This window comes from Bos mutus, chromosome 13 (assembly GCF_027580195.1).
Source record: "Bos mutus isolate GX-2022 chromosome 13, NWIPB_WYAK_1.1, whole genome shotgun sequence".
NCBI classification, from domain to species: Eukaryota; Metazoa; Chordata; class Mammalia; order Artiodactyla; family Bovidae; genus Bos; species Bos mutus.
In genome coordinates, this window is record NC_091629.1 from 71993301 (window position 1) to 72020161 (window position 26861).

A 26861-nucleotide genomic window follows, 5' to 3' on the forward strand; every position below is an offset into this window, starting at 1 on the left:
TAAAAATGGAAAATTAGATACCATGACTAAATATTAAAAGTTATAAATTGAGCTAACAAGCTCTTTTTTAGCAATGTAGTATTTAAAAAAATTTTATTGTTTATTTTTGGCTGTACTGAGTCTTCACTGCTACGCACAGTCTTGCTCTCGCTGTGAGGGGGTGTTACTCTGGAGTAGTGGTGGGTGGGCTTCTTACTGCGGTGGTTTCTCTTGTTGCAGCTCTCAGGCTCAGTATTTATGGTCATGGCCTTAGTTTCCCCACAGCATGTGGAATCTTCCTGGACCAGGGATCAAACCCATATCCCCTGCATTGGCAGGCAGGTTCTTAACCACTGGTCCACCAGGGAAGTCCTACCAAACTCTTAGATAATAAAATATGTTCTATTTTCCTACTTGTGAAATTAGCTTCAAACATAGGATCCTTAGGCATCTCAGAGTTCTTCACTTGCATGCAGTGATGTAGAGAGGAATGGCCAGGCTCTTGGGTCAAACTGACCTGTCCGTCTTCTCTTCCTTGCCCCACTTCTGTCCTGCAGAGGAATCTCAATCCACTTATCCATGATCTGTTTCTACCTCCCCCACAAGCACGCATCTCTTTGGAGCTCCTCCAGCATAGGAGTGCACAGAACATCAGCGTAGTTCACCCTCAGCATGGTAACCCCTTCCCTGTAATGGAGCCAGAGAAAGGATCCATGCAAACTTTGGAAGGGGGCTATGCACCGTTTGGGCAGGGAATTGAAAATCTCATATATCTGATGTATAATGCAGAAGGAGATGTGGACGATCTAGGTAGGTGTGTCCCCTTGGCCTCACAGATTCCCCGCCCCCATGATGAGGAGTCTAGCCAGAAGAGGGCCAGGGTGGCTCCCCCTGAGGCTGTGTTATCCAGTATGATAGCCACTAACCACGTGTTGTTCTTTAGCACTTGCAGTGTGACTAGTCAAGATGGAGATGTGCTGAATGAGTTGATTAAAAAGTGCATATCAGATTTGGAAGACACAGTGTAAATAAAAAATAATGTAACATGCCTCATTGAATGTATTGCATTTGCTTCCTTTACCCTTTAGAAGACGTGGCTATAGAAAACTTTTCGTGGCCTGCATGGTTCGCATTTGCAGGACTCTTGGTCCATGCAGCTCTAAAACCTGGCGCCCAGGGCAGCAGCCCCTGTGGTCCTGGGGTAGTGGCATCATGGCGGTGGTGCACTTGGCGGCTCTTCTCCTCCTCTCTTGGTCTCACCTACTCTTACACAGCTCAGACTTGTTTTGATTGATCTCATCTCCCAGATTCTATCCCAGATTGTGGATTCATGGCCAAACTTTGGTGTGCAGTTCTAGACTCCTACTCTGAGATTTAACAGCCTCCCTGACTTTCCCCATGTTGGCTCTCCAGCACTTGTTTCTGACTTACTTCTCCCCTTTGCCCCAACCCCCATCCCGATTCACTTTGTCTTCAACAAGGGCCCTTGGGGTATTAGCCAGCCCATCGCTGGCTTTACTTATGAAGAATGGGTGAGGTCCCATATGCTCCTTGGCTCCCTGGGGTTCCTTTAGGATCTAGTCTGTCTGATATATTTGCTATAATGACTTGGGTTTGATGGGCTTTGCTTCATCTCTTAATTATCTCAAAAAAACATTTACATTTTTGCTTTCAAGTATTTCCTCAAGGATAGAATCCAATGGCAGATCCATGAGGAGGCAAATTTTAGATTTTCCTTAAAGATTTTACAAATCCTTCTATTTGCAAATACTTGTTGCTATTCAGTCACTAAGTTGTGTTTGACTCTATGATCCCATGAACTGCAGCATGCCAGGCTTCCCTATCCTTCAGTATCTCCCAGACTTTGCTTAAAGGCATATCCATTAAGTGGGAGATGCCATCCAACCATCTCATGCTTTGTCACCCCATTCTCCTCTTGCCCTCAATCTTTCCCAGCATCTGGGTCTTTTCCAATGAGTTGGCTCTTCACATCAGGTGGCCAGAGTGTTGGAGCTTCAGCATCAATCCTTTCAATGAATATTCAGGATTGATTTCCTTTAGGGTTAACTGGTTTTATTTCCTTGCAGTCCCATGGACTCTCAAGAGTCTTCTCCAACACCACAATTTAAAAGCATCAATTCTTCAGCACTGTCTAGGCTTGTCATACCTTTTCTTCCAAGGAGCAAGGGTTTTTTTCATTTTGTGCTTCAGTCACTGGCTACAGTGCTTTTGGAGCACAAAAAATTAAAATCTTCCAATATTTCCACTTTTCCCCCATCTATTTGCATGTAGCAATGGGACTGGATGCCATGATTTCAGTTTTTTAAATGCTGAATTTCAAGCCAGCTTTTTCACTCTCCTCAAGAAGCTCTTTAGTCCTCTTCACTTTCTGCCACTAGAGTGGTATCATCTGCATATCTGAGGCTGTTGATATTTCTCCGGCAGTCTTGATTTCAGCTTTTGAGTCATCCAGCCTGGATTTTTCATGGTGTACTCTGTGTAGAAGTTAAATAATCTGGGTGACAATATACAGTCTTGATGTACTCCTTTCCCAATTTTGAACCAGTCTGTTGTTCCATGTCTGGTTCTAGCTATTGCTTCTTGACCTGCATCCAGGTATATCAGGTGATGGGTAAGGTGATCTGGTATTCCCATCTCTTAAAGAATTTTCTACAGTTCATTGTGATCCACACAGTTAAAGGCTTTAACAGAGTCAATGAAGCAGAAGTAGATTTTTTTCCCCCTGGAATTCCCTTGCTTTTTCTATGATTCAGTAAATGTTGGCAATTTGATCTCTGGCTCCTCTGCCTTTTCTAAACCTGGTTTGTACATCTGGAAGTTCTTGGTTCATGTATTGTTGAAGCCTAGCTTGAAGGATTTTGTGCATTACCTTGTTAGTATGTGGAATAAGTGCAATTATGCGGTAGTTTGAACATTCTCTGGCAGTGTGCCTTTTTGGGATTGGAATGAATACTGACTTTTTCTAGTCCTGCGGCCACTGCTGAGTTTTCCAAACTTGCTGGCATATTGCAGCATTTTAACAGGATCATCTTTTAGGATTTTAAATAGCTCAGCTGGAATTCTATCAACTCTGCTAGTTTTGTTGGTAGTAATGCTTCCTTCCTAAGGCCCACTTGACTTCATGGTCTGGGATCTCCGGCTCTAGGTGAGTGATCACACCATCACAGTTGTCTGGGTCATTAAGATTTTTTCTATATATGTTTTCCCATGTATTCTTTCTACCTCTTATTAATCTCTTCTGCTTCTGTTAGGTCCTTGTCATTTCTGTCCTTTATTGTTGAGTTCCTACTATGTTCTAGTCACTTGTTCTAAATGTGAGGACTCTATAGTGAGTGAAATGGAGCAGTTCCCTTTGATAAATGACTTAAAAGTCAAGGAATCGCAATAGCACCCACTGTTGCAGAGAAGCCTTTGGTGCTGGAGATGAGGGAGTCAGGGAGGTGAGAGATAACCCCAGAGAAATCAATAAACTACTGAAAATGTAAATGGCTTCTTCAGACCCTTAGTGAGGATTAATAGTTGTATGAAGAGGAAAGAATCATCATGTCACTGGTGACATCTTGGGGACATGTTGGAGGCCTAGCCTTGCCTCTCTCATGAAGGGACATTTCCCTGCCTAACACCCTCGCTGTAAATGGGCTGCAAACTATTAGCTTTAAACCAATTCCAGAGCACGTGAGGCTGGATCCTTGACTCTGTGAAAGACCATGTTGCTATCTTGTGGGTATTTGGGCCTGTTCTCCATTAGAGGAGTCACATTTTGAAGTATTGGCCTATGCAGTTATTCTTTTTAGAAGTCATTTTCCCTACAAGGCTTGCATTTCTTAAACTAGAAATGCTGAGTTTGATTGTCTTGAGAAAGAAATATACAGAACCCTGAGAGTAACACAAAAGTTGAATTCTTGGCTTTTGGGATTTTAAATAGATGCTTCTGAGTCTATGGTGAGAAAAGGGTCTCAAAAGTTAAGTGAAAAAAATGAGACTTGAAAATGAAAAGGAAATAGGCTGGCTGTTTGTTCTCCTTAGAAGCCCTGAGAGTTTACCCTTAACTAGCACTTGGGTAAAAGATTGACAGAGATGTGAGAGTTGGTGAATTCTTACTTGTGCTTCAAGACTCCACTCCGAGACCCCTTTCTGAGTGACCCAGCACCATAATCCCATGATACCTCCAGAACGTGGGCCTGTCTTCTGAAAAAGACTTTGGTTCTTCAAGCAAGGATCGTGTTTTATTTTGCTATTTCCAGCTCTATGCTCGACAGCACTGATGCTCAATAAATGTGTGTTAAGTGAATGAGTAATGGCGTAAATTCTCCCTTATTCTCCAGAGTAAAGAGAAAACAGCAAGAGACAGGATTGATATGAGGACATGGTTTCTCTACCAATAGTCAGGATTTCAAGACACGTTTTATGGGAGTAATGAGCATTGTCCTGGGTTTTTGGGTGGCCATCCTGAGAAATTTCCATGTGTCAAATGAAATGTAATACTTGATCCCTACTGTGTGTCAGATGAAATAGGCCAGTGGGCCCAGAGTGGGGTTCTGATCCCTTTTCTGGCGCTGACATGTTATGTAGCCTTGAGTATTATTATTATTATTTCAGCTGGAGATACCGTGGTGCCCATCCTATCTAACTTCCTTGTTTTGCAGGTGAGCAGACTGAGTGGCTTGCTAAAGTTGATACACAAGGCTTTGGCCGAGGTGACAGACTCTTTCTGCTGACTGAGGTGGCCAGCTCTTTAGTCAAAGGGATGTGCTTGGTGCGCATCCTTAACTGCCCACAGATGGGTTACAGCATGATCAAAGCTAGGCAACCTGGGCACACGTTAGCTCCAAGACGAGGCTGGAATGACATGGGAAAATGTAGGGAAATGATGGCCGTTGACCAGGTGTCTGGAAAAAACTGAGTGATGCCATCACTACACATCTGAAATGAAGCAAAACCATGAGTCAGTCAAGATAGACGTGGGGGCTCCGGTAGGAGAATCAGGCAACTTGAGTTGATGCTAAGAGACCAGACTCAGTGCTGACGTTCCAACTTGCCCTGCAGCAACATCTTAAAAATGGCAGCCACCACCTACCAGTGCCTACGTGACAACTCTCGCAAAATGTGATGACAGGGCCTGTCAGTGGTATTTACGGGTCTTTCGTTGCTGGCTCAGCCTGGCCATCTGTTCAGAAACCCTTCCCTTGGCATATAGCTCAGTAACTTTGTCAGTTTCTTAAAGGCAGAGACTGCCTTATGATCCCAGTTACGCTCAGTATCCAGCATGACACTAGGCAAAGAATTATAAAGATTGATATTGGCCAGGTAGGAGAGGCTGTGCTGGCTAACAAGCCTGAGATCTCAGAGGCCACACACAGTAAGAAGTAGTTCGTGTGTGAGATCGGATGGACCGGCAGAGGCTCTTCTCCAAGCAGATACGCGGGTGTCCAGGCTCGTGTCCCTAGAGGCTCCGTTTCAGCACACGCTCATCACGGTAGCTCCCCAGGAGGAAGAGAGCCATGAGGGAGCACGCTGGCACTGAGCTGCCTTAGCCTGGAAGTACTCGTGTTGCCTTAGCTCAGAATCCTATCATGTGGCCCAAACTGACCGCAGAGGAGGCTTCCGAGCACTGAGAGCCTTTGCTGGGGGCTTGGTGCTTTTGTCTCAGTGCAGCGGAGCTGTGTGGCGGGTGGACACGGTGCACACGCCAGCCTGACCCAGAGGGAGGTCAAGGTCCTGCTCCATTGGTTACTCTTCCTGCAACCTTGGGTACTTGTCTCAGCCTCCCTGTCTTGGTCTTCTCATCTGTAAAATGGATATAATAATAATATCTATTTTCAGACTTGTTTGGAAGACTCATTGAGGTGATGGCTGTGAAAAGGGCTTTGTAAAGTGTCAGGGACTATTAGAACTTTTACAGTTTTTTTCTTTCCTTTTTTCCCCCAGAGCGCTTTGTCATTGTAATCTCGTCACAGCACATGTGAGCGGCAGAGCTGGTCCTTGAATAGGGAGGGTTTAAAGAGGACTGGGTCCTGTTTATTATTATCATTTTTAACTTTATTTCCCACCTCCTCTTGCTTTTTCTTCAATTGTTTTATATATATATCTAATATACATTTTAAAGGCTCTTGAAGAGACACTTGTTCGTCTGTTTGTTTTGCTTGTGCTGGGACTCCGTTGCTGTGCAGGCTTCCCGCTGGCTGCGGCGAGTGGGGGCTACACTTCAGTAGCAGTGTGTGCGCTTCTCGTTGCGGTGGCTTCTCTTCTCATGGAGCGCAGACTGTAGGGCTCAGGAGCTTCGGGAATGGCAGCACGTGGGCTCAATAGTTGTGGTTCCTGAGCTCTAGAGCGCAGGCTCAGTCGTAGTGGCACAGGGGCTCAGTTTCTCTGAGACATCTTCCCGGACCAGGGACCGAACCTGCGTCTCCTGCACTGAAAGGTGGGCTGCTCACCACTGGGCTACCAGGGGAGCTCTGGTCCTGTTTGTTATTAATTTATCTGTGTCACCACTGCCCCCAGGGATCCCAGACTGTAAGGATACTTAATCGGTATCTTCTAACTGGATGAGTGGTTGAGCATGTGCATTTTATGCCTCGCTAGCACAGTAAAGAAAGGGTATACTTGAGGCCTTTGGTACATTTGTGCCTTAAGTGTAAATCTCTTAGGGCTCTGCCCCAAGATCCCACATGGACACAGCATCATCCTTCTCCTTTTCCATCCAACCACTTCACCATCTCTTCCTCTCAACTCTATAAACTCTCTTCCTTACTGTCATGACCAGAATCATAAAACACAATAATATAGTCTTTGTCTTGTTTTCTCTTTCTTCAGCCAAGGCAGTCACCTTTCCTCCTCTGCTAGGCTGGAACAACTCTAACAGTAATAGTAGCAGCGACAGGAACATGAATAATAACAGGGACAGTTGACCAAGTGCAACTCTGCCAGGCACTTTGTCCATTACATCTGTTAATCCTCACAACAAGCTTGGGAGTGAGGTGGTCTTTCTGTCTTAGAGATGAGAGAATTGGCAAGGTGATAACAGGGTTGTATTTTAAACCCAGGAAAATCTGATTCCAAAACTTTTGCTCTGAAGAGTTTTTCAATATTGCCCTCTTCAGAGTAAGCCATGATTCCCGCTTCCAAACCAAGATGCTGGAATTATTTTGTATCTGAACTCCTTGTAATTGTTTTCATTGTAAGCTTCTCTTCCCTAAGAACTTTAGTTGTATTTTTAGTATTCATGATTGGCTGTTTCAAAGATAAAGCATGATGCAGCTGACAAATTTATATAGGAGTCACATAGAATTGTCTAAGAATCACAGTCTTTTTATTTTCCCTGTAGGTTAAGATGAATTCATTTAGCCACTTTTCTATTCTAACGCTGTCTTTTATACATGCTTTCCACCATGCTTCCTAAGCACATTGGTTTCAGTCTATGGCACTCTGAGTACTATTGCTGGCTCAAACCCCCTGAACTTGGTGGTGTAAATCAATAACTCTCATTTGGTCATGATTCTGTGGGCTAGGCATTTGAACAAGGCAAAGTAGAGGACTCTTCCTGGTTCCATGATGACTGAGGACTCAGCTGGGGAGACTTGACTGGCTGGGGGCGACTTGAACATCTGGGGGTTGGACAGCTGGGGCTGGGAGTTGGCTGGCTTCCATGCTGATTTCCTTCCTTGCATGTCTGATGCTGAGGCTGAAGGACAGGCTGGACGGCCCTTCAGCAGGGGCTTCCTCACAGAATGATGGCTGGATTCCAAGAAAATGTATATTGAGAACAAACAGCCTAAGAGCAAGTCTTCTGAGATAGTCTGCAGGAGCTGAACAGCCTCTTCTGATCCAGCCTTAGTAGTCGCATAGCATCATTTCTGCCTTCCTGTTCTCTTTGCTTTTTTAAAGAATTTTTTGATGTGGACCTTTTTCAAAGTCTTTGCTGAGTTTGCTTCAGCACTGCTTCTGCTCTGTGTTTTGGATCCTTGGCTGTGAGGCATGTGGGAGCCTAGCTTCCTGACCAGGGATTGAACCTACACCCCCCACATTGCAAGATGAAGTCCCAGCCACTGGGCCCACCGGGGAAGTCCCTGCCTGGTTGTTCTCTTAGTGGCCAGTGTGTCATAAATCCAGTCCTGATGAAAGAGGAGTGGAATTATATCCTACTTCTCAACTGGAGGAGTTTTTTAAAATGTGCAGCCTTTAAAAAACTGAGCCGCTGCTAAGTCACTTCAGTCATGTCCGACTCTGTGCGACCCATAGATGGCAGCCCACCAGGCTCCCCTGTCCCTGGGATTTTCCAGGCAAGGACACTGGAGTGGGTTGCCATTTCCTTCTCCAATGCATGAAAGTGAAAAGTGAAAGTGAAGTCCTATATATATTAATATTCTTTAGAGCAACTAGGCCTATTCAAAGAAGAGAGGACAGGATGGCACAAACAAAAGAAAAAATATATAAGCAATATTGGCAAATTGATGCGTGGCACAATCTTACAAGACAGCAACTATGGCCATTAAAATTGTATTTTCAAATGATATAAAAAGATAGGGAGAAATGTGTCAATGTATTGTTAAGTAGAAAAATGCAACAGATAGTATGTAGAACCTATACCTGCACATCACAGACTGAAAGAATCCAGCCTTGTGAGCGATTTCTCTTTTCTTCTGCTTATCAGTGTGTGTGAATGTTTCTACAATAAGCATGTGCTTCTTTTGTAATAAGGAAAACAATCAGATAGGAGGAAGGAGAAGTTTGGAAAGTTGAAAGCATCTGCACTAATTTCAAAAGACCCACAAAATGTTTTGGGTCCAGCTGATGTTTCTGCACATGTGTGAGGAGAGCTGACTCTCTGGAGCCTGGGGAGCTGGGATGATTGGGTGACCAAGGAGCCCTGTGAAGCTGGAAAGGGCCAAGAAATTGTTGTCCCCAAGCCGTGGCTTTGGGGAAGGGACAGTCAGATAGGGAGTGACTTATGCAAGGCCAAGCAGCTAGTTAGTGGCAGGCCTGGCATGTAGCTCAGGGCTGCTAGTCTTGGCTGGCTGGATTCTCCCCCACCTACTGCTGCGGCCGTGGACCGAAGGCAGTGCTGCCTGTGCCCTACAGGGAGGACGTTTCCACTCCCGATGGGCGTCTTGCCTCAGACACTGTCTGTTGGGAACTCTTGAATTCTTCTGGCTTGAGAAAGTAGAGTGTGATTTTATGGAAATTGGACCGGAGGTTGTGATAAACTTAGCAGTCGTGGGTTACGTCCAATGACTGATGGCAACTGTATTCTGTAAGAAGCTGAACCTGAGTGTGAAGAATGGGAAAAGCACTGAATGACAGTGAGCTTCCTTGGTTAAAGGGTAACTGAGACAGATCCAGCTTTAGAGGCGGCTTGGAGGGAGGGAAAGGAGCCCCACACTTTGGGCATTCCATTTCTAAAGCTTTTTAGGGGCCCAGATGGCACTGGTACACTGAAAGGCAGCTCAGAAAGAATATGTCTTCTCCATCTCTGACATTTTCCCTTTGGAACATGAGACATATGCTCAACAGAGCCCTGAAAGCAGAGTACACCAGTCAAATGTTTTGCTGTAAATATTGTCTATTTTTTACTTTCAAGTTCCATCCCAGCAGGGCAAATGGCTCATACAGGTCTTTCTGGGCTTTTCATACCCTCTTATATCATCTGATCATCTTTTAATAAAGAGAGCTTGCTTTTTCTACTCCTGTAAAAAAATGCTTTTGGAATTTGGATAGGGATTGCATTGAATCTATAGATGACTTTTGGTAGTATTGACATTTTAACTATATTCCTTTCATCTATGAAACACAGGATAACTTTCCATTTATTTGTGTCTTCTTTGATATATTTTATCAAACTTTTTGATATTAAATATAAAGAATTGATATATAAAAATAAATTCATTAAACAGTTGATTAAAATATCATTAAAAGATTGAATTGCATTCAAAATAGCCCCAAAGGGCACATTTACAGGATAGTGAAAATTTAGTACTGAAAATACAAGAATAATTCAGGAGTGCCCACAGGCAAGTTTGTTTTAAAAATGATTAAAAAACCAAGTAAATTTCAGAAAAGGATAGATACTGGCAAGGATTCAGAAAAGAATTAAATATTAGATAACTTGATCATTAGATGACTAATCATTAAGCAAGTAACTTTTAAGGAGAATTGGCTCAAGCCCGTAAGGATTCCCTGGGAGCTATGAGTGAGCGTGGCTAATGCTCTGGGTATTGGGAGTGATGGTTACAGGGTGATGGCAGACGCTTCAGAGACAATTTGCTTGTGGAATATCAGAATGTCTGAATAATGAGGATAACTCTTACATTCTAGGTGTGCGGCTTTTCTTGCCACAATTCCAGGTCAGGAGGGTTGATTTGTTTGAGCAAAAAGCAATGTGTTCTTCCCCAGATGGGAGAGTCATGTGCTGAGCAGCAGAAGCGCTCGGTCGTGTCTGACTCTTTGAGACCCTGCGGATGGTAGCCCACCATTCTCCTCTGTCCATGGAATTTCCCAGGTAAGAATACTGGAGTGAGTTGCCATTTCCTTCTCCAGGGAATCTTCCTGACCCAGGGATTGAACCTGCGTCTCCTGAGTCTCTTGCATTGGCAGATGGATTCTTTACCACTGAGCTACCTGGAAAGCAGCTGAGCAGAGGGGTATTAAAATGGGAAAATGAATGGGGATTGTATAGATATAGCAAGAGAGACAGGGAGATGCTTGACAGCTGCTGTGTGGGCCTCTGGGCAGAGGGAGAAAAAACAATAACTAAAAATTAGCTTTCAGAGGAATTCCATGACCTTGGTAATGCCACTCTTTAACGGAAATCTAAAAGAAAGGCTAATGTTATTCTCCAAGCTTCTAAAGGCAGATGTTGTTGTTCTTAGATGCATTGACAAGCAAAGAGAAACCTCAGTCTTGCCTGGTTATATTCAGATTACAGTCTGATGGAAGACATATTGGGAAACGTAGGTTAACATTTTGAGCTCTTTTAACTGATTTTACTTTTTTTAAAAAAGCAACAATTATTTATTTGTCTGTGCCAGGTCTTAGCTGTGGCACTTGAGATCGTCGATCTTTGTTGCGATGGACAGGGTCGTTTTTTAGTTGCAGCATGTGAACTTTTGGTTGTGGCACATGGGATCTAGTTCCCTGACCAGGGATCGAACCCAGGCCCCCTGCGTTGGGAGTATGGAGTCTTATCCACTGGACTGCCAGGGAAGTTCCAATAACCCATTAACTAATTTTCCTCTTGATGTCCAGGGCACTGTGAGAAGTGCCAGGTGAGCTGATACAATGTGCTACCAAACACCTGTGATGAGAAGGTGTTTCTGAGGTGCTTTAAGCCAAGGGACCTATAGAATGAAGGGCATATACCACAGGCCTGCAGATATGTTATTTCGTTACTTTTCATTTAGGTGAGCCAGAAGAAAAAAATCTGAAAATTTCACATTCAAATTGGATTTCCAATTTCTAGTGAAAAAACTGAACCGTCTAAGGATAACTTCCTGCATGATTATTGGCTGGACCTGAGCAGAGGCTGTCTCCTCTCAGCAGGGTACATGGGCCCTCCGGCTTGCCACAAGCCCCAGCACTCCTTACTGCACTGCCAGGCCAGCATCACTCCTGGTGACCCACCCTGAGAGGCCCCACACTGAGAAAACTGGCCTTGCCTTTGAGTCATCATGACCGGGCAAAGGAAACGCCAGGCATGGGGCACATCTCCCACGTGCCTTCTTTTGAGAATACTATAGAGTGAGGGAGAAGCAAGGACCCCCGGGAATGAGACTCAAGTCTGGCAGCTTCACAGGGTGACTGCGCTCGTGGGCATTGTGGGAAGGCAGCGGGCTTCGTGAAGTATAGAGCTCCACGAAGGGAATGAGGAAGTGGGTTAGAGTCAATACGTAAAAACACTATAAATATTTGATACAGAATTCTAAAGCAGCAAGCGGGACAGGGAGAGGACAATAAGTAAAGATAAAATAGATAAAGCTGTTCTTGAAAGGGATGCAGAACAAGCCAGCCATCTTTGGGACCATTAGAGGGCGAGAATGGGAAATACATGATGCAGCAGGCTGGGAGCACTGTGCATGGAATTTTAAATGTTTCCTCGGGTATTTAGGAGAAAGCTAAGACATCGCCCCTGAACTCAGGCTGGAAGTTCCTCCAAGTGTACCTCTTGTGCCTTTTGTGAGCCACAGCAGGAAACTGGAGAAGGGAAGATGGGGGTGGGATTGGCAGAGCCAGAAACCATCGTTGGCATCGTATCCGGTTGTGCCACGTGCTGCAGGAGACAACCAGTTCCCTCGAGGCCCGGTCCCCTGGGGCAGCTTACTTCTGCAGCTGCTACAGCTGAGTGATTAACCCAGGAGGACCCTGAATCCTGTTCTCCTGTGCTGAAGAAAATGAATCTCCTCTGAAGTCAGGAAACATTCCCAAGAGCCCAACCTGGATGCAAGCAAGTCTCTCTTGAGAGGGCAGCCCCCAGGGAGAGAGATGCTTGGGCTCTCAGAGTTCAGAGTATCGCTCTAGGGAAGGGTGGAGTGAGCACTGTTCCATGTTTAATCACTTAGGCTGTGGAGAAATCACTTGGAGAAGAGCATGTGCCAGTCATAACCACTTAATTAAAGCAAGGGAAAAAAAAAAAAAACCCAGGAAGACTAAAAACAATTTGGGTGAAGACGGCTTCCAGCTATTTACAAGGGGACAGAAAAATGCCTGTCAAATCTCTGAAATCGCACACATTTAAGACTATCTTAAGTCCTGCTATTCTGAAACCCTTGATGACAGAATCCACCTGCAATGCAGGAGACCCCAGTTCAATTCCTGAGTCAGGAAGATCTGGAGAAGGGATAGGCTACCCACTCCAGTATTCTTTGGCTTCCCATGTGGCTCAGCTGGTAAAAAATCTGCCTGCAATGTAGGAGACCTGGTTTCTATCCCTGGGTTAGGAAGATCCCCTGGAGAAGGGAAAGGCTACTCACTCCAGTGTTCTGGCCTGGAGAATTCCATGGACTATACAGTTCATGGGGTCACAAAGAGTTGGACATGACTGAGTGACTTTCACTTTCATTCACTTTGATGAGAGAATGACAGGCAATTCATTCATTCATTTACTTAACTCCCCTTTTTGAACTTTGTCTCTCCTGAAGGCACATCACTTTGTCCCTTTCTTACCTAATTTAACAAAGTCTTGCTCATCTTACCTTCTAAACATTTGTGGTTACTTTCTCTCCTGCCCAATGTAGTCAGCACATTTCTCTGTCCGCTAATCCATTCTTCACACCCCACCTATTGTCCTCTTTTCAGAATGATAACCTGTTGCATGAAATCCCTCAAGAAGCAAACTGAGCCAAAGGGGACTTCCTGGTAGTCCAGTAGTTAAGACTCCGTACTTTCACTGCAGGGGGACACAGGTTCGATCCCTGGTCGGGAAACTAAGATCCCACATGCTGCATAGTGCAGCCAAAAGAAAAAAAAAAAAGGCAAAATTAACCAAAGACTGACTCTTGGGAAAAAAAAAAAACCACCACCAAAAACAGAACCCAAACTTAAAATATTCTACAACCTTGCTACTTAAAGAGTGGTCCCTACTCTCAATAGAAATGCAGAATCACTGCCTTTGTTTTTGCAAGATCCCCAGGTAATTCACAGGTACAATAAAGCTTGAGAGCCACTGACCTGCGTGGTTTTTGTTCTTCGACTACTACCTACCTGCCTAGTAAATCTACCTAACATTTGTGGGTCTCTAAGCAAGAGTCGAAATGGGGGCCCATAAATCCAGTGCCTAAATATTAAATTGTAAATCAAAGTAGTTGTTAAAATATTTCCTACCCTTCTATATTGACAAAGATAACTTCATCATGATCTGGAAAGTTGGGTCTCCTTTAGAATTCCTAGACTGTTGGTAGTTCTATATTGTAACATAGCAGAGAAGATATGAGCCCGAATAGACACCCCACCCACCCATCAAGCATCTGTCCACAGACCTACCAACAGCTGTCCCGTGGCCACTTTTCAGGACTAGAAATCCCTTCCCTCAAAAGTGTGGACCTGAGAAAGAGGTCACTTAAGCCTTGGGAGCAAGCTAGGGGGTTCTGTGGAGAGGCAGTTCTCCACACCCTGTACCTAAAGGGTGGTCTAGAAGAGAATGAACCCTTGGAGGACAACATCTTTCCAGCCCCAGAAGCTCCTTGCCTCATGGAGAAGAGGGCTGGGCTGATCCAACCATGTAGAGCTGGGTCCTTTTAGAGCCTGAGCCTCGCTTGCCTACATTGAAGGTCAGTACTACTCTCTGAGCTTCTGTTGCTGTGACCTCCGTCCCTCCCTGACACAGGCATCCTGGTCTTTTTTCAGTCCTTTGTTCTTACTCACTTCCTCTCTCCAGCTGTGGGGCTCTGGTCATTCTACCCAAATATGTGTTTGCTCTTCAAACTGTGTGCTTAATGCCAGGCATCCCTGAGATACCAACTCAAGCATTCTTTTCAAGGGACGGTTTCTGCACCCTCCCTGATGAAATCAAATGCCCTGATATTGAATTGACACAGTTACCTGTGTGGTATATCTATCTATTTATCACCCATTTCCTCTTCAAAACCTAAGCTCCATTAGGGTAGGAACCATGGCTGGTTTTGCTTTAGCATCAAGCACTGATTTTTTACATACACTATATACTGATACATATATTTGTGGAGTGATTTATGAATGACGATGAACTCTTTTTTGACAGCAAGAACAACTAAACCAAATATGCAAGGTTTCAGTGATTAAGAAGAAAAAGATTGTTCTATACTTCATATAGGCTAGGTCCAGTGGGTCTTATTTACCTTGTAATGTTGTCTAGAATGTTTGAGGTGACTGTTGACAATCTGCAAGATGGATATAGGGCATTGCTCTGTTTCTTCCAGAAGAGACCATTTGTTGTTTTAAACAAACCTCTGTTTTCTAAAATTTCTTACCATTTTTCTTTGGAAAATGTATTATCTGCACTTTAGCTCCTGGTATAAAGAAACAAAATCCACTACTTTCTAATTTCTTGCCTGTCTTTTACAATGGTGTGATTTAAGCTGTTTACTTTTGTTTTTCAAACTAGCTTCCCATGATTTGCTGTGTGTATCAGCTTTTGTTATGTAGCAACCACCCCAAAACTTACCAACCTAAAATATCAACCATTTTACTTAGTTTGTAATTCAGTGGGTTGGCTAGGAGGTTCTTCTGGACAGGCTAGCTGGTCTGGTCTCTGCTGGATGCCATCATGCATCTGTGGGTCCTATGACAGCTGACTGATCTAAGCTGGCATCACTCACATGTCTGATGGTTTGGTGGCTATTGGCTGGGTGACTAGGTTTTCCTCTATGTGGTTCTTCATTTTCATCAGGCTTGCTAGGGCTCATTTACATCATGGTCTTAAGATTTCAACCAAAGGAAGACAAGTCTCAATCTGTACTCTTTAATCTTCATTTTGGATCACCTTTGCTAATATTCTATTTTCTAAAACATGTCACACGGACAACCAAGATTAAAGGGGTAGAGAAATGGACTCCATTTCCTGATTGGAGGGACTGCAGAAGTGTGGCCACTCTTTCAGTCTGTGGCACTGTGCTTAAACCATGCTTTCTCAAGGTGATCCCCAATTTATTCTACAGGATTGCCCTGTAGAAAGATGCCTTTTTTCCTCTTGATTTTGTCACCAGTATATTTCCCAACCAATAAAAGAACTAACATGGCTACAACTGTGAAGCTTAAAAGTGACAAAGAATGAATAATGGGAGGGCCTGTGTACGTGGTAACGTCTAGGACTGATTCTGTGAGTGGGGCACCCAGTCCGAGCCCAAGCTGGAAAAGTTCACGGGAAAAGATGGCACTAACTGAGTTTATCCCGAGTGGACAGAAGGAAGAGGCTGGGGCATCCATGGTTTCGATACTGCCCTCCAGGAAACCTGTTAGAGACTGTATTTCTGGATGATAGTGTAGTCTGCTCTGTCATATGGAAGCCACTGTAATTCATGTCTTAGGGCTATGAGACTCTGGAAATCTCACATTTCACCATGTGGCCAGAACAGGATGTGTCCAGGGGAAACAATGCATCTTGTTTCCCAAAGCTCATCTGTGTTGACCCTGAGTTCAGTTCAGTGTCCGACTCTTTGCGACCTGATGAATCACAGCATGCCAGGCCTCCCTGTCCATCACCATCTCCCAAAGTTCACTCAGACTCATGTCCATCAAGTCAGTGATGCCATCAAGCCATCTCATCCTCTGTCATCCCCTTCTCCTCCTGCCCCCAATCCCTCCCAGCATCAGAGTCTTTTCCAATGAGTCAATGTTTCGCATGAGGTGGCCAAAGTACTGGAGTTTCAGCTTTAGCATCATTCCTTCCAAAGAAATCCCAGGGCTGATCTTCAGAATGGACTGGTTGGATCTCCTTGCAGTCCAAGGACTCTCAAGAGTCTTCTCCAACACCACAGTTCAAAAGCATCAATTCTTCGGCACTCAGCTTTCTTCACAGTCCAACTCTCACATCCTTATGTGACCACTGGAAAAACCATAGCCTTGAATAGATGGACCTTTGTTGGCAAAGTAATGTCTCTGTTTTTGAATATGCTATCTAGGTTGGTCATAACTTTCCTTCCAAGGAGTAAGCGTCTTTTAATTTCATGGCTGCAATCACCATCTGCAGTAATTTTAGAGCCCCCCAAAATAAAGTCTGACAGTGTTTCCACTGTTTCCCCATCTATTTGATATGAAGTGATGGGACCAGATGCCATGATCTTCGTTTTCTGAATGTTGAGCTTTAAGCCAACTTTTTCACTCTCCTCTTTCGCTTTCATCAAGAGGCTCTTTAGTTCCTCTTCACTTTCTGCCACAAGGGTGGTGTCATCTGCATATCTGAGGTTACTGATATTTCTCCCAGCAATCTTGATTCCAGCTTGTGCTTCTTCCAGCCCAGCATTTCTCATGATGTACTCTGCATATAAGTTAAATAAGCAGGGTGACAATATGCAGCCTTGACATACTCCTTGTCCAATTTGGAATCAGTCTGTTGTTCCATGTCCAGTTCGAACTGTTGCTTCCTGACCTGCATACAGATTTCTCAAGAGGCAGGTCAGGTGGTCTGGTATTCCCATCTCTTTCAGAATTTTCCATAGTTTGCTGTGATCCACACAGTCAAAGGCTTTGGCATAGTCAATAAAGCAGAAATAGATGTTTTTCTGGAACTCTCTTGCTTTTTCCATGATCCAGCGGATGTTGGCAATTTGATCTCTGGTTCCTCTGCCTTTTCTAAAACCAGCTTGAACATCTGGAAGTTCACGGTTCAGGTATTGCTGAAGCCTGGCTTGGAGAATTTTGAGCAGTACTTTACCAGTGTGTGAGATGAGTGCAATTGTGCGGTAGTTTGAACATTCTTTTGCATTGCCTTTCTTTGGAATTGGAATGAAAACTGACCTTTTCCAGTCCTGTGGCCACTGCTGAGTTTTCCAAATTTGCTGGCATATTGAGTGTAGCACTTTCACAGCATCATCTTTCAGGATTTGAAATAGCTCAACTGGAATTCCATCACCTCCACTAGCTTTGTTCATAGTGATGCTTTCTAAGGCCCACTTCACATTCCAGGATGTCTGGCTCTAAGGTGAGTGATCACACCATCTTGACTATCTTGGTTGTGAAGATCTTTTTTGTATAGTTCTTCTGTGTATTCCTGCCACCTCTTCTTAATATCTTTTGCTTCTGTTAGGTCCATACCATTTCTGTCCTTTATTGAACCCATCTTCGCATGAAATATTTCCTTGGTATCTCTAATTTTCTTGAAGAGATCTCTAGTCTTTCCCATTCTGTTGTTTTCCTCTATTTCTTTGCAGTGATCACTGAGGAAGGCTTTCTTATCTGTTCTTGCTATTCTTTGGAACTCTGCATTCAGATGCTTATATCTTTCCTTTTCTCCTTTGCTTTTCTCTTCTTTTCACAGCTATTTGTAAGGCGTGGGGCACTGTTGACCCTAATACCGCCTATAACACGATGAGGAAGTGTCAGTGTAGGGCACCACCATGGACCCAAACAGCCTAAACCTAAATTTCACCTGATGTGCTGCCTGCTTTGTTAAGTTAGTTAAGCAGTCAATGCCATGCCTCAATTTCCTCATATACAAGGTTGAGATAATGACAGTACCCATCCCTTTAGTTATTTTGAAGATAAAATGAGTGCATATGTCTAAAATACTTATAATAGAGCTGGTGTATGTTAGGCACTCAGTAAATACTAGCTCTTTTAATTTGTCAGTGAAATTGGAGAAAATAGGAACTCCATGGTGAATCTCATTGGTGAAACAGATCACTTCTCTATTGGACTTGCTTATTCTCCTGTGCTCAAGCTAGATACTCTGTTGGTGTTCTTTTCTCCTTTATACAAGAGACGCAATTATAAGATGGCTCACTTTCTTGACATAGTTCGAAGCACTAATAGTTAATAATATTATTGTAGGATAGAGGGGGAGATGACAACTGAATCCACCTTATGTGTGACTTTTTGCCCCCCTTAAATATTTTTAATTTTATCACTCTCCAGGTGATCATTAAATTATGATGTTGGCAAAAGGATCATTGGATCAGGGCCCAAAGACCTTATTTCTAGATTGGATCCTGCCACAAATCAGCAGGGTGGTCTTGGGAAATGTTCTTTGCACCTCTGAACACCTTTTTAAAATGGAGTCTGTTTCCGTAGACTAGGAAAATCTATACAGAATGATTGATGTGTATTGGGAGGACCAAGAGCAAGCTGATAAGTAGATGTTTCAAGGCATGGGCATGAATATTCTGTGGCAAATAATCATGTGGTGTAGTCATGAAGCGACATCCTTAGGTGTGTTTTATTCTATTTCTCTGTAAAGAGAAGGAGGTGGGGTTGGTATTGAACTTTGAAAAATTAAAGGTTTTTGTGAAACTGCAGTATAAATAAGGAGCTTACAGCCTGAAATGATTTCATCTTGGACTCTTTGGACGACTGAGGCTGGTTGACCTCTAGGTGGAAGCAGCTTCTACAAAGCATCTGGGGCTGTTGCAGTGCCTGTGTGCAGGACCTTGCTGATTGCAAGGTGGCTTGTGAAGGGGTCAGTGGTGTGGTCATTTGTGATATTTAATTCTGTAGATATCTATGAAGTGTCTACTCTGTTGTGAGCACTGTGTGATAGGATGATGAAGAAAGTGCACTGGTTTATGATTTCACAAGTGGCCGTGCGATACCAGGTACCATCCGGAACTTCAGGCCTTGGCTATATTAGGACTCCAGACGGTGAGTCTTGAACAAGGGCATGACTGTGTGTGGGGGGGTCTTGACTGAGATTAGTGTCCCTTAACTAGAGCTGAGGTGTCCAGTATGATGAATCAAGATGTGTGGGATATATATGGATGCCTGCCCAGTTATGCATTGGTGCTTGTACAATTGCAAGGCTTTATTTTTCTGGCCTGGGAAGTGACTAAAAGCAGAACTTGTATTTGATCTAGAGCAGCAGTCCCTAACCTCTTTGGCATGAGGGACCAGTTTTGAGGAAGACCATATTTCCATGAACTGGGGGCAGGAGGATGGTTTCAGGATGATTCTAGCGCATTACATTTATCATGCACTTTATTTCTATTATTATTATTATTATTATTACATCATCTCCACCTCAGATCATCAGGCATTACACCCCAGAGGTTGGGACTCCCTGGTCTAGAGCAAAGTGTTCTTAGAGGTTGAGGATCCATGCCAGGAGATCATCTCACAGCCAGACACTGACAGCATTTTCTGAATATGGTCTGAAGAATGGCCATCAGTTCTTAGTGGGAGTCATGAATTCCAGGTCCCTGAACAGAATATGGCCTTTCTAGTTCTTGATGTAACCAAGGACACGTTACATCACTGTGGGCCCAAGTGTAGGAAGATGGATCTTCATTAGTTATGTGCAGCACACTGCCTGCTAAATCCATAGTTACTCCTAAGGAAATGTGCATCTTGCCCTGGACACAGCATGTCTTAAAGGAATAGCCATGTTTTCCCCCTCACCTCCAAGGACAGGGCTTATCATATTAAGCGTAGGTTCTGTACAGTGGGCAACCAAGCTTTAGCCTGACCATGACCCAAGACATTACCAGGAGGGGAGCACTGAATAGATTTATTAGGAATTGTTGAAAAAATGAGTCAGGTAATTCTAATGTTCATTCAAGATCCAGAAACACTCTTCTGGAAGGTGAGGCCCTCAAATTCTTAAAGAGCCGAGGAAATCATCACCTACTCAGAGTTATCTGGGACACACGCTGGGTAGATTTGGGTGTCATCTTGGAGAATGGACCTCCTGGGAGCTTGCTGACTCTTTTGTGAGAACCTCTTTCTTCACATCTCAGCAGGTCAGAAGCATTAGAGGCAGAGCCCTTACCTGCAACATGTCCTATAGCAGAGTCTGATGGTGATATCTCTAGGCTTGGGCATCTAAGAGAAAGATAGAGATAGTGCACTGGGATGACCCAGAGGGATGGTATGGGGAGGGAGGAGGGAGGAGGGTTCAGGATGGGGAACACATGTATACCTGTGGCAGATTCATTTTGATATTTGGCAAAACTAATACAATTATGTAAAGTTTAAAAATAAAATAAAATTAAAAAAAAAAAGAAGGGTTATGCTTGAGTATGTCTTTATTTTTATTATTAAGTAACTTCAAAAACTCAATTCTGGACCTTAAGGTCAAAGCATTTAGGCCTTAGGTCTAAAGATGTACTTAATGTCAAAAGCTCTTATTAAAAAACCTGATTGTTTTTGTTTTACTTAAGCCAGTGATCAGTTGTGAGAGCTTGGGAAGTACATTGAAAGAGGCACATCAGCATTTCTTAATCTGCAGAATGGACAAAACAGTACCTCCATCTTATGGTCGGTTAGGGTGGCTAATCATATATAAAACATTGAAGTAGCGCTTGATATAAAGTCCTTGATAAATGAGACTTTATATTACTCCTGATCAGGCACCTGAGTGATATGAGCTTAAGTGGGTTTGGGTTTTATTTAGTTCCCATAAAAATGGCAGTGTACATTTTCTATGGTGCTAAGAGATACTTTGGCAGTTTTTTTTTTTTTCTGTAAACTTCTGCTGTTTTGTATAGGTTATGTCTATACAGTGCAGTTAGATTGATTTTTTCCCCCATTCAATTCTGCATTTTGTTTTTCAGCTGGGATAATGGGCAATTGCAGAGATATTGATGGAAGTTACTGAGCTTCCTTAAAACAACCAAGCAAACACATCTGTGTATCGCTCCAGTGGAGGCAGCCCTACCGCAACTGCCAGAAAGCATTTGAGTCGGAAAGTGCTGTTAGAAAATTCTGGCTTCTCCTATCATCCTCTAACCCTTAGCTCTCAACTATTTCTAATGAATCTGAATCATGTGGAGACTCACTGGGATTGAACAAGAAATGAGAACAATGTATTGGTTATCTCAGTGCAGTTCAGTTGCTCACATGGCCGACTCTTTGCAACTCCATTGACTGCAGCACGTCAGGCTTCCCTGTCCATCATCAACTCCCAAAGCCTGCTCAAACTCATGTCCATTGAGTAGGTGATGCCATCCAACCACCTCATCCTCTGCCGTCCCCTTCTACTCCAGCCTTCAATCTTTCCCAGCATCAGGGTCTTTTTCAATGAGTCAGTTCTTCATATCAGGTGGCCAAGGTATTGGAGTTTCAGCATCAGTCCTTCCAATGAATATTCAGGACTGATTTCCTTTAGGATTGAATGGTTTTGATCTTGCAGTCCAAGGGACTCTCAAGAGTCTTCTCCAACACCACAGTTCAAAAGTATCAATTCTTTGGCGCTCAGCTTTCTTTATAGTTCTACTCTTACATCCATACATGACCACTGGAAAAACCATAGCCTTGACTAGACGAACCTTTGTTGGCAAAGCAATGTCTCTGATTTTAATATGCTGTCTAGGTTGGTCATAGCTTTTCTTCCAAGGAGCAAGCATCTTTTAATTTCATGGGTGCAGTCACCATCTGCAGTGATTTTGGAGCCCAAGAAAATAAAGTCTGTCACAGTTTCCATTGTTTGCCCATCTATTTGCCATGAAGTGATGGGACCAGATGCCATGATCTTCGTTTTCTGAATGTGGAGTTTTAAGTCAAAAATTCCACTGTCCTCTTTCACTTTCATCAAGAGGCTCTTTAGTTCCTCTTCTCTTTCTGCAATAAGGGTGGTGTCATCTGCATATCTGAGGTTATTGATATTTTTCCCGGCAGTCATGATTCCAGCTCATGTTTCATCCAACCTGGCATTTTGCATGACATACTCTGCATATAAGTTAAATAAGCAGGGTGACGATATACAGCCTTGACGTACTCCTTGTCCTATTTGGAACCAGTCTGTTGTTCCATGTCCAGTTCTAACTGTGGCTTCCTGACCTGCATATAGGTTTCTCAAGAGGCAGGTCAGATGGTCTGGTATTCCCATCTCTTTAAGACTTTTCCAGAGATCATTGTGATACACAGTGTCAAATGCTTAGGCGTAGTCAAGAAAGCAAAAGTAGAAGTTTTTCTGGAACTCTTGCTTTTACGATGATCCAAAACATATTGGCAAATTAATCTCTGGTTTCTCTGCCTTTTCTAAAATGAGCTTGAATTTTGTCAAAGGCTTTCTCTGCATCTATTGAGATAATCATATGGTTTTTATTTTTCAATTTGTTAATGTGGTGTATTACATTGATTGATTTGTGGATATTGAAGAATCCTTGCATCCCTGGGATAAAGCCAACTTGATCATGCCACAGTTATCAAGACAGTATGGTACTGGCACAAAGACAGAAATATTGATCAATGGGATAAAATAGAAAGCCCAGAGATAAATCCACGCACATATGGACACCTTATCTTTGACAAAGGAGGCAAGAATATACAATGGATTAAAGACAATCTCTTTAACAAGTGGTGCTGGGAAATCTGGTCAACCACTTGTAAAAGAATGAAACTGGACCACTTTCTAACACCATACACAAAAATAAACTCAAAATGGATTAAAGATCTAAACGTAAGACCAGAAACTATAAAACTCCTAGAGGAGAACATAGGCAAAACACTCTCCGACATACATCACAGCAGGATCCTCTATGACCCACCTCCCAGAATATTGGAAATAAAAGCAAAAATAAACAAATGGGACCTAATTAACCTTAAAAGCTTCTGCACATCAAAGGAAACTATTAGCAAGGTGAAAAGACAGCCTTCAGAATGGGAGAAAATAATAGCAAATGAAGCAACCAACAAACAACTAATCTCAAAAATATACAAGCAACTCCTACAGCTCAACTCCAGAAAAATAAATGACCCAATCAAAAAATGGGCCAAAGAACTAAATAGACAGTTCTCCAAAGAAGACATACAGATGGCTAACAAACACATGAAAAGATGCTCAACATCACTCATTATCAGAGAAATGCAAATCAAAACCACTATGAGGTACCATTTCACACCAGTCAGAATGGCTGCGATCCAAAAGTCTACAAATAATAAATGCTGGAGAGGGTGTGGAGAAAAGGGAACCCTCTTACACTGTTGGTGGGAATGCAAACTAGTACAGCCACTATGGAGAACAGTGTGGAGATTCCTTAAAAAACTGGAACTAGAACTGCCTTATGATCCAGCAATCCCACTGCTGGGCATACACACTGAGGAAACCAGAAGGGAAAGAGACACGTGTACCCCAATGTTCATCGCAGCACTGTTTATAATAGCCAGGACATGGAAGCAACCTAGATGTCCATCAGCAGATGAATGGATAAGAAAGCAGTGGTACATATACACAATGGAGTATTACTCAGCCATTAAAAAAGAATACATTTGAATCAGTTCTAATGAGGTGGATGAAACTGGAGCCTATTATACAGAGTGAAGTAAGCCAGAAGGAAAAACATAAATACAGTATACTAACATATATATGGAATTTAGAAAGATGGTAACAATAACCCAGTGTGCGAGACAGCAAAAGAGACACTGATGTATAGAACAGTCTTATGGACTCTGTGGGAGAGGGAGAGGGTGGGAAGATTTGGGAGAATGGCAATGAAACATGTAAAATATCATGTAGGAAACGAGTTGCCAGTCCAGGTTCGATGCACGATGCTGGATGCTTGGGGCTGGTGCACTGGGACGACCCAGAGGGATGGTATGGGGAGGGAGGAGGGAGGAGGGAGGAGGGAGGAGGGTTCGGGATGGGGAACACATGTATACCTGTGGCGGATTCATTTTGATACTTGGCAAAACTAATACAATTATGTAAAGTTTAAAAATAAAATAAAATTAGAAAAAAAAATGAGCTTGAACACTGGAAGTTCACAGTTCACGTACTGTTGAAGCCTGGCTTGGAGAATTTTGAGCATTACTTTGCTAGTGTGTGAGATGAGTGCAATTGTGCGGTAGTTTGAACATTCTTTGGCATTGCCATTCTTTGGATTGGAATGAAAACTGACCTTTTCCAGTCCTGTGGCCACTGCTGCATTTTCCAATTTTGCTGGCAAATTTCCAAAATTGCTTGCATACTGAGTGCAGCACTTTCACAGCATCATCTTTCAGGATTTGAAATAGCTCTACTGGAATTCCATCACCTCCACTAGCTTTGTTCATAGTGATGCTTTCTAAGGCCCACTTGACTTCTCATTCCAGGATATATAGCTCTAGGTGAGTCATCACACCATTGTGACTCTCTGGGTCGTGAAGATATTTTTTGTATAGTTCTTCCTTGTATTCTTGCCACCTCTTCTTAATATCTTCTGCTTCTGTTAGGTCCATACCATTTCTGTCCTTTATTGTGTCCATCTTTGCCTGAATTATTCCCTAGGTATCTCGAATTTTCTTGAAGAGATCTCTAGTCTTTCCCATTCTAGTGTTTTCCTCTTATTTCTTTGCACTGTTCACTGAGGACGGCTTTCTTATCTCTCCTTGTCATTCTTTGGAACCCTGCATTCAAGTGGGTATATATTTTCTTTTCTCCTTTGCATTTCACTTCTCTTTTTTCTCAGCTATTTGTAAGGCCTCCTCAGACAACCATTTTTCTTTTTTGCATTTCTTTTTCTTGGAGATGTTCTTGATTACTGCCTCCTGTACAATGTCACAAACCTCCGTCCATAGTTCTTTAGGCACTCTGTCTATCAGATCTAATCCCTTGAATCTTTTTCTCACTTCCCCTGTATAATCGTAATGGATTTGATTTAGGTCATACTTGAATGGTTTAGTGATTTTCCCCACTTTATTCAATTTAAGTCTGAATTTGGCAATAAGGAGTTTATGATCTGAGCCACAGTCAGCTCCCGCTCTTGTTTTTGCTAACTGTATAGAGCTTCTCCATCCTTGGCTGCAAATAATATAATCAATCTGGTTTTGGTGTTGACCATCTGGTGACGTCCATGTGTAGAGTCTTCTCTTGTGTTGTTGGAAGCAGGTGTTTGCTATGACCAGTGCATTCTCTTGGCAAAACTCTGTTAGCCTTTGACCTGCTTCATTTTGGACTCCAAGGCCAAATTTGCCTGTTATTCCAGGTATTTCTTGACTTCTAATTTTGCATTCCAGTCCCCTATAATGAAAAGGACATCTGTTTTGTGTGTTAGTTCTAGAAGGTCTTGTAGGTCTTCATAGAACTGTTCAACTTCAGCTTCTTCAGTGTTATTGGTTGGGGCATAGACTTGGATTACTGTGATATTGAATGGTTTGCCTTGGAAATGAACAGAGATCATTCTGTTGTTTCTGAGATTGCATCCAAGTTCTATATTTCAGGCTCTATTCAGATTATGAGGGCTACTCCATTTCTTCTAAGGGATTCTTGCCCACAGTAGTAGATATAATGTTCATCTGTGTTAAATTCACCCATTCTAGTCCATTCACTGATTCATAAAATGTTGATGTTCATTCTTGCCATCTCCTGTTTGACCACTTCTAATTTACCTTGCAAAAACAAGACTGGGAGCTGACTGTGGCTCAGATCATGAACTCCTTATTGCCAATTTCAGACTGAAATTGAAGAAAGTAGGGAAAACCACTAGACCATTCAGGTATGACCTAAATCAGATCCCTTACGATTATACAGGGGAAGTGAGATATAAATTTTAGGGACTAGATCTGATAAACCGAGTGCCTGATGAACTATGGACGGAGGTTTGTGACATTGTACAGGAGACAGGGATCAAGACCATCCCCAAGAAAAAGAAATGCAAAAAAGCAAAATGGCTGTCTGAGGAGGCCTTACTAATAACTATGAAAAGAAGGGATGCAAAAAGCAAAGGAGAAAAGGAAAGATGTACCCACTTGAATGCAGAGTTCCAAAGAATAGCAAGGAGAGATAAGAAAGCCTTCCTCAGTGATTAATGCAAAGAAATAGAGGAGAACAATAGAATGGGAAAGACTAGAGATCTCTTCAAGGAAATTAGAGATACTAAGGGAACATTTCATGCAAAGATGGGCTCAAAAAAGGACAGAAATGATATGGACCTAACAGAAGCAGAAGCTATTAAGAAGAGGTGGCAAGAATGCATGGAAGAACTATACAAAAAGATCTTCACGACCCAGATAACCATGATGATGTGATCACTCATCTAGAGCCAGACATCCTGGAATGCAAAGTCAAATGGGCCTTAGGAAGCATCACTACGAACAAAGCTGGTAGAGGTGATGGAATCCCAGTTGAGCTATTGCAAACCCTGAAAGATGATGCTGTGAAAGTGCTGCACTCAGTATGCCAGCAAATTTGGAAAATCTCAGCAGTGGCCACAGGACTGGAAAAGGTCAGTTTTCATTCCAATCCCAAAGAAAGGAAATGCCAAAGAATGCTCAAACTACTGCACAATTGCACTCATCTCACATGCTAGTAACGTAATGCTCAAAATTCC